The 9438-nt window shown below is 41.7% G+C and overlaps 1 long non-coding RNA gene across 1 annotated transcript in view; it reads right to left on the reverse strand.

The window, feature by feature from the left end:
- Nucleotides 1-9202, reverse strand: part of LOC104696092 — a 31247-nt gene extending 22045 nt beyond the window's left edge. The window contains exon 1 of the long non-coding RNA XR_005604565.1: nucleotides 164-9202. This is a non-coding gene — a long non-coding RNA (uncharacterized LOC104696092). The remainder of the gene's footprint in view (nucleotides 1-163) is intronic.
- Nucleotides 9203-9438: the final 236 nt, after the last annotated feature.

The following is a 9438-nucleotide window of genomic DNA, read 5'->3' on the forward strand; positions in this document are numbered from 1 at the left end:
AAATTGCCAATTGCTTCCTTGTTCCATCATGTGAAGAATGTAAATAGTTTTGACATTTACCAGTGCTTCCTAAAACTGAAAGCAGCTCCTCATAAACTGACCACACACTTTCAAAGACAGACTTGAAGGTTGCAAAGGAATCAAGTTTAGCAAACAAACTCACCTGTCCTCCAAATATATTGACATTTTTCATCTCACACAGCAGTTCCTTTATTTTCCCGAAGATTAGAATTTTTCCACTCCAGTAGGTATTTTTCAGGATTGCTCTTTAGTTCCTTCCTGAAGAAACATGTTTGCAAATTGATCTTATCGAAGTTGTTTCCTTCTCTGACACAGAATATTAATGGAAGTTTGAACAATGAATTCAGAGCAGCATGCCTGTCACCAAGGGTATGAGGAGTGCTTATAGTTAGACAGAAGCTATGGAACTTTCCAAACAGCTTTGGAAGGCTGATCCCTATAAAGTCTTATATTATTTGTTTACTTTCAATGCCCAGACTTGTGCTTCATTATACTGAACAATCAGCCCTGAAGCCTTCCTAGTGGCATTCAACATGTGTCTCTTATTTTAGTGTCAGACATCAAAACTACAAGTCTAGCTCGTACAACACACATAATGAATTTCTGCCTAACTTTTATGCAGTGAAAACATTGTTTTTCCTGAAAAACAATGTTATAGCAAAAGTACAAAATTCACATTGAAAATGGTGTGGCATGGTTTTATCCTACGATAACACAACAGCTCTTTAATATTTAACTTTTATATAACAGCTGAATTAGATACATGCTTTCAGAGACACAAACTGTTCCAAGCCTGGCTGCTTCACAGTGACTGCCTGAAAGTAACACAGGAAGTCTGTGACAAAGTCAAAATCTGATCCAAGAACTCCCAATTCCTCTCCATTGTGTGCACCACAGGGCTATTTTGCCTTCTGACCAGTGCTATTATTTTGTACCTGTATATAGTGTTTGCCCTCACCTGGCTTTGTTAAAATTGCTCTCAATACCATTAGAAAACACCAGCTCTCACCTCCAACAACCCCCATGTTCAGCCTCACAAGTCCTAACCCCCCTTAAAGCTGGGGGAGGGTCCAGGAACATCTCCCAGCACAGCTCCCAGACACACAGCACTGGCATCCCATCTCTCTCCCCTCCTACAAACAGAACCCCACAGACCCCTCACCTCCTCACAGCCTCCTGAACAATCTGCCTCACAATCTATTTGCTGAAACTGCAAATCTGGCAGCATGGTGTGAAAAGTCTCAGCCGTCCATTACTTTCTAGAAGGAAGCTGTGGCTCAGGAACCCTTTTCCTATTCACTCTGGGAGGTCCATGCTCACCTGGTGGCCAGCAGCTCCAGCTATAGGAATGAGCTGCTGCTGCTCTTGGAGGGGCCTTTGCAAGTATATTTTTGCAGAACTTCAGTTCCAGCGAAGATAACCCCAAAGCCTTCACCTTTTATTTGGGATAACTGAGAACAAGGAAACTGAAAGACTGTATGGGAGGGATTCAGAAAAATACAAGCGGCTGTTAACCACTCATGTTACTGTGTGTTAGTGGGAAATAAACACCAGACATGTGCCCTCAAAAATCTCCCAGATGTGATTTGTCCAGAACTGCAATACAATAAGAAATACAATCCAGGAATTGCACACCAGTGTATCTTGGCACTGATCATCACAAAACAGCCACTGCACCTCATGGTCACACGGGACTGCCTCACTCAGGGTCTTTCCTAAGTGAAGAGAAATCATGGTGTGCCAGAAGCCATCAAATCCAGCTTCCATAAATCTGCTAAAAATGATAAAGGAAAAAATAAAACATGAAAAATATTTGCAAGGAGCAGTAAATTAATATGGAAGTCTACAGTACATCTAAAATCTAAAATTAATCACTACTTTAAAAACAGTGATTATTTCCCTTTTTAAAACTCCTTAGTTTTCACAAACACACATGCCTGTGTTTATTGTTGCATAAACCAGCTCATCCAGATTTGTTCCTATTAGCCAGATTCCATAATTTACAGTAGATGAAAAACAAAAATCTGGATCCTGTCAAAGGATGCCAGATAACTTGTGATTAAAAAAATTTCAGGGATGAAGTTTCCCGAGTAACCATGGAAAAGCCACATATTGATCACTTGAGCTCAGAGTTCTCCCTTTCCCAAGGGAAAGGACATGAAAACATACATCTGTTTATATCAGTTTGAGAGGAAGTGGTAGAAAGAATGACTGTAACAGTCCCCTGTCCAACATTATTTTCTGTCTCTCTCAGCATCTGCTGATGTTTGAAGTGCATCTGCACAAAGTGTACCTTTGCTAAACTTCTCAAAATATATAAAATCTCAACTATTTCAGAACAACAAAATCAAAATTAGGTGATAATGGATATGTAATTAGGTGATAATGGATATGACCCTTCTTCCTCTCTCTCAGTCTTCCTGCAGGAGCCAGCAAAGCCTGTGCAAATTTGTGTTTGAACCCCATCAGCACCAGTGCAAACATGTCATTCAGAAATCTCAGAATAACAGAATTTACTTCATTAATTTCTAATCCCTGTCTCCAGTTGGAATAGTTCCCATAGAAAACTCCAGAAGCTGTGGAATGGCAGTGACAGCAGAGAAGGGAAAGAGGATTACCATCAAAGAGACTTACCCTACAGTGATCACTTGCCAATATTAGCATATGCATATTATTGTTAATATAGACATAGAAATGCCAAGGAAATATTCCTTTCAAACTATTAGGTTATCCCAAGGGTGATGGTTTTGAAAAAGTAGACTACCTTATACTATTCATGAATTTAATCACACAGCATGGAAAACAGCACTGTGCTTTTCCCAACAGGCATTAAGTGGAGACAAATAGGCCTCGCATGGAGACTCACGCTACTCATTTGATCAGTAATCCCTGGAAGACACTCTGTCATTGACATGCTATCCTCCTGTTCCACAGCACACTTCACTGACAATTTCTTTCTCTGAAAACCTGCTGTCACTTCAGGGTGTGCTGGGCAGCCTCCAGCACGTAACAGACTCCAGAAGATGGTCCCAAACTCCCAGTGCCTTGTAGGCTTTGGCAACAATCAAAACGAGAAGAGACAAGATACTGAGCATTTTCTGTGAGGGTTCTGCATTTTAGCAACTCAAAAACTGGATTTGTAATCCCATTCATTTACCTCACCAATAAGACAGGATATTTTTTCTTTTAGGTTTATTTTCATGGAGTGATAGGGGATAGCAGGATGTCAGTGAGTGAAATAGAAGGCATCTGCTTGGCATTCAGTGCCTGATGGTTTCTAATGCCATGGGTTGGAAAAGTTTAATCTAGAATTTGCCTTAAAATAAAGAGGGGGAAAACCAGTAAATAAATAAAAATAGATATGTGGCTGTGGTGCAGGGACCCTTCAGATCCAGCATTTGGAGAACCATCAGTGTATTTGGCACCCAAGGAGAAGCAGCAGCACTACTCTTGCCTCCATATCAGCTTTCACCAAATCCTTCCTCCCATATCCAGCACAACCTTCACAGTAACAAGTTGTCCTTGGTATGACCCATGTTTCCAGCTAGTAAAGTCCTCCTCTCTTCCCCCCATTCCCTCAGAAGGCATCAGTTTTCTATTTTAAAAATATCAAGTCACCCTATCTCAGCTGCATTATAAACAAAGACAAACAAAACAACCCAAAACAGTTTCGTGTGTGTGGAACAAGAAAAAAACACTTCAAACCCAAAGAAGTTTCCAATAAGTCACTCATTGAAATTCAGGAAGAAAAAACCCCAAAGGGTAAAAATACCCCCATGTATCCAAGTTCTCTGAGGCCATTTCTTTCCCTCATCTGTGTTCCATCATCTTCTTCCTTATCCAAAAAAGTTGTGGTGTCCGTGGGAGTATGAAAAAACATTGGTGTGACCACGGAAAGGAACTCTCTGTCTGGCAGCAGAAAGCCATGCGTTATCCCGTCTCCAGGAACTCAGCCTTCCTTCGATGGTCATAAATATTCTCTGATGACAAAGCAGAGGGTAGTCATTCAACCAGACTCAATAATACTGTACAACCCTGAAAAACACACTGGGATCTGTGCTCTGTCCCCAGCCACAACAAAGATCCACGGGAAACAACCTGATTGGCCTCATGTGTAGGACACCCTGCGCTGCCATATCCACCTTCAGGGTGATTCAGACGGGGTGTTGGACTTCTCTCTTTCAGAGGCCCCAACACACCCAGTGGCCATAAAATTTATCTGAGGACAGTGTCATCCAGAGCAGCCCTTGGCAAAGGACTTGGGGGTGCTGGTGGGTGAGAGTTGGACACGTCCCAGCTGTGTGTGCTGGGACCCCTAACTCACCGTGTGCTGGGCTGAGAGTGATCAGCCTCAACCCCACATCACTGAACAATATACAAAGGCTGAAGAAAGCACCAATGCATAGGCTATCTCATTAATGATTATGCTGTTAAAGAGTACACAAAAAGCTATGTCACCTTTTTAGTTACACCCTGTCCTTGGGAGTTTTCAAAGCTTCACAAAACATTTAGACACAAGTTTTTAAAAGGGAGGGAAAAAGAAAAAGACTCATTACACCATTAACTTTACACTACACTGTGTAATCAAAGATCTCCTAATTTTCAGGAGAGCATTACTTAACATCTTGTTGCCTAAATATTCTGCTTGTGCAAGCAGATCTGGGAATGATCAGTACTGTATGTCATAGTCTTGCCAAAGCTATTGATGAGAAAATTATCTTCATGACCAACCTTTCCCTAGCCAGAAGAGAAAAAATAAGATCTAAATGTAAGTCACTCTCTTCTTCTGGCCTCTCTTTTCGCTCCCCAAACCCCAAATTAATATCTTTACAGCAAATATACAAATAATCACTTTATGCTTACCCATATGCCTTCTCCTTTTATGGTAGCATTATAAATTAAATTTAATCTTGCCCTTTAAGATAGAAACAAGTAATAAAACTAACCTGTTTATTAGTCAGTGTAGTTTGAGAATTATACTCGCATTTCTGCCTTTGAGAGCGTGAGGGATTGTTGACACAATGGAGGCCAAGCATGCATTTATGGTGCATGATATCACCATGGGGCTCACAGAGGCAGTTTACTTATTCTACAGATGACTGCCACAAGAGAATGTAATTGCTCAATAATGTGTCAATGTACCCATGGGAAGCATTTAAGTCATCTGAGACCTGTATTGGGAACTTGCCAAGGACCCTAGCACTACCTATAATTTGCACGAAATGGAGGAATTTTGGCCATCTTCCGCAGTAAGGATAAACAGAACAAGGGAAAAAGTCAGGACGAGTCAAAAAGGCACCCCTTTCTCAGAAAACCAAACACAACTGGAAGGGGAAAAACTGTTCCCCAGATTCGGGAAATAAAAGCTGAAAGACTAACAAACTTCCAAGCAGGCAAGTCAACAGCAGTGTGGGACACTCCAGCACATGAGATGATTTGCATCAGGGAGAAATTACCTCACCAAGAATTAAAGCCTCAGAAATAGATGTAACACCTGACTGAAAAGCTATTTATGGACAATGAAATCCTCATACCATCTGCACCAGGGCTTTATTTTTTTAGTCATAAATCAAGTTAAAGTGAAACATCCAAGTGATTGAATACTAGTGTGCGGTAAATAACAATCAAAGCTTGCTGAACACTGCAAATCAAGTAGCACCATGCAGGATCAGCTTAATAAATCAGAGTCTTTTCCATACTTCTCAAGAATTAAAGTGTCATAGGATGAGATCCAACTTCATGGATGCCTACTTTTAAGCATGTAACTACTTCCATTGATTTTGAGAACATTACCCAAATGGTTTAGCTCAGGTACATGAAAATAATCTGAGTGAGTGAAAGCCTTGGTAAGGAAGTCATCACTGGAAGCTTTGGGAAGCTTTTCAAGCCAATGGAAATTGTAACTCCCTCCAGTAAGACCCACAATAATGTAAAGAGGCCCTGCAGCTAAAGTGAGAATGACCAGAGTCCCCAGTGGTTCAAGCAAAACAGGAATTTACAGCCTTTCCCAGTATCCTATTGGAGAATCTTTCATGAATTTTCCAAATGGTATACAGGATATTTTCTGTTCACCTTTCCTCAAGACACAGCTCAGAAGAATCTGTCCCCTTTTAGCACAAATGGGTTCAGTCCCCAACCCCACAATGAGTCAAAGGATCTGACTGAAGGACGTCCATCGTGCCATGCCATGATGCTCAGCTCAGGGCCCACATGTGACCTACTCCATGAAAAAAAAGTAAAAATCCTAGTTCTGCTAATTTCAGGTTAGTCTTTCAACCTAGTTTTTTCCCCCAGCCCTCCCTCTACTTCTCCCTCCCACCCTGATCTGACTTCTCACATTTCGAATGAGATTTAGAAGTCTGCCCGATGGCAGGTGGGTGGAGGCACTCCAGATACTATGTTTGTTGGTAGCCCAGCAGTTATTTGTGGTTGACTTTTTTGGTTGCCCACAGGAATTTCGAGGGTGGTGTAAACAGACAGATGTGGGTTCTTTTCTGCTATATAGATCACACCATAGAGAGATATCAAAGGAAAAAACCAAGTCCATGAATAATGCACTAGTGGGAGCATTTGAAGCTCTGAACTTTAAAGACTGGCCTCTGAATTTATTGGTCTAATTGTTGGGTATGAACACTTAGGCCACCAGATAGCTTTTGAAATCAAAACATCACTGAAAGGCTTCCCGAATATTTAGAAGTTTATACAAAGTGTAAGTGGGCTCAAGTACTGGCAGACTCCAGGCTGGTCCCGCCCTTACAGCACTGCCCTAATCTTACATGCTAAAATTGTTCTTTCCTTCTTTCCCTCAGTAGCACAGTGGTTTGATTTTTATGTCAGTGAGGCATCTCAGCAACTATTCCATGGCTCATTGCTGCTGTAACACTGGGAAGCTGAAGGGGAGGATTTCAAGGGTATGGATTAGTAAAGCTCTCTGATTTCAGGCTAACTCATACTAGACAGGAAATTCTGCCCCTTGTTCTCTTTTTTTTGCTTGTTTCTACTGTTACCATTATGCAAATGCTCCTTTTGCAGTGTGATTTCTATGTGCCTTGTGCTCACACAAGAGACACATCATGGCATTTTTAGCCTTGAGATGAACAACTAGCCCATGATTAAAAACACATTAAGTCAACGGTGCAACTTGCTAATTGTTCTTATTCTGGAGTTGCCAGCTAAAGCTTTTCTCATCATTTATTTTTCCAGAAGGACTTATATATGTTTCTGTCAGTCTATTTTGGAGCATGGCAGGTTACAGAGGCACATTGATTCATGGCTGGACATGGATTATTTTAAGTAGAAAGAAAAAGGAATCTTGGTTTTAACAGCCTTGCACTGTCATCTTGCAGTTGGAGTACTCAGTTCCTCACCCTTATTTGGAAATGCCTTGAACAAGAATTCAATTTGAGCAGGAAGAAATGGTGATAGCCTCACTCCCAGGGCTTCGGTTTGTTTGGAGGCCTCCTTCCTGACATTCTTGAGACAACAAGACAGAGTGACCTTGCCAACTGTTTCCACTTCAGTTTTTTCCATGTCCTTCCTTCATGAGAGGAAAGCATCACCTCCTCCATAAAACCACCATTATTTAGAAGACTTCATCTCCTCCAGACTTACAGCACTCCCACTATGGACACGTGCTCCAAGACAAGTTTTCAGGGCGCTGTTATGCACAGACCTCCTTCCTGCCTGAGCTTTAAAGAGGGAACACTCTGCCACCGTCAGCTCCTGGAGAGGGACACATCTGTTTCACAACTGGGGCAAATCACTTCCAACATCTTCTTGGCTTTACCCACTAATCTCAACTTCCAAACAGCAATCATTTTTGCCTCTTTTCTGGACTGCTCAAGATACCAAGCATGGGATTATCCTTGTAGACCCTTTCAAGAGTTAATTTCCTGAGCTTGTCCAAAAGACAAGAGAAAGTCCTGACCCAGGCTTCCCTTCATCTCCAGCAGTGCTGTTCCCAGCCAGAAAGCTGCTCTCCTGCCTTCTTCTTATATCCTCCTGCTGGATAAAAAGAAACCATATTCTGCAAAGATAGCCCAAATCCATCCCCTCCCAGTGAAGCCTGGCCAAATCATCAGTAGGTGATCAGTAATGAGGAAATCAGCCTAACTAGTTACTTGGATGTGCACAGTAGGATGTTACCCCACATTCCAAAAGTTGCATCCCTGTCCTCCTTAACAGGCAATACTTAGATCCCCTATTATACAAAATCCTCCTTATCGTTTCACCAATATCAGGAATCAAAAAAATCTATATTGTTTCTATTTGTGCTATTCACTTCAGTCATTTGTCTCAAATTAGAGGAAAAAAATCCTCATAATATCACTCTTGTTACATTCAGTTTCAGCATCTCTATTTTGGCTGCCAATACCTTGAGGAAATGTTTATTTTTACAGAAACCACAGTTAGCATTAAGAGTTAGGGGCAAAAAAAAAAAAAGGATTACTAACGGACTTAGTTTAGTACTTGGGGAAAACCCACTGTATTTTGATGAGAATTGTGTACTGTTGTTCCCCGGAATGAAATTTAGAGTGCAAAAAGTGAATTCCCCATTTCGGAAAGAACTGTCTTACAGCTTAAAATGTTGTAAACCATATTTACTTCAACTTTTCTTCTCCATGTGAGAATTGTCATGATCTTGCAAATGGATTGCCACAGATAAGATTTGTGCATCAACCCAAAATCTCACTGCCAGCAGAGGGATCCTCTGTGGGCTTTGGAATCCATTAAAGCACCATTCAGAGTCTCTATGAGGGTTATACTCTAAAACTCCCAAAATACAAGGTATTTATGCAAGATGCTTTCAACTATAAGGGATTTTAAAAGGTTAGAATTATCTATTTTATTCTCACACTTTCAAAATGACTACAATTTAGTTTAGCTTCAGAAAAAAAAAATTTCAGAGATTAAATGTAAAACTGCTTCAGAAAGAGGATTACAAAATAATGGGGTGGTATGAAAACTTTGGGAGCTGAGAGTTACCACCAGTGTGACTACCGTTATCAAAAAAAATGGACTGAAATCACAGACTCATCGAACCATTCAGGTTGGAAAAGACCTCCAAGGTCATTGAGTCCAGCCTGTGACTGATCCCCACGTTGCCACCCAGACCAGAGCACTGAGTGCCACGTCCACTTGTTCCTTGGACACCTCCAGGGATGGGGACTCCACCACCTCCCTGGGCAGCCCCTGCCAATGCCTGACCACCCTTTTGGTGAAGAAATTCCTCCTGATGTCCAACCTGAACATCCCCTGGCACAATTTGGGGCCATTTCCTTTTGTCCTGTCCCTTGTTCCTGGGAGCAGAGCCTGACCACCTCCCCCCCTCGTCTGCCCCCTCCTGTCAGGGGAGCTGTGCAGAGCCAGAAGGTCCCTTTGAACCTCCTTTTCTCCAGGCTGAGCCCCGCCAGCTGT

This window comes from Corvus cornix, chromosome 1A (genome assembly GCF_000738735.6).
Source record: "Corvus cornix cornix isolate S_Up_H32 chromosome 1A, ASM73873v5, whole genome shotgun sequence".
NCBI classification, from domain to species: Eukaryota; Metazoa; Chordata; class Aves; order Passeriformes; family Corvidae; genus Corvus; species Corvus cornix.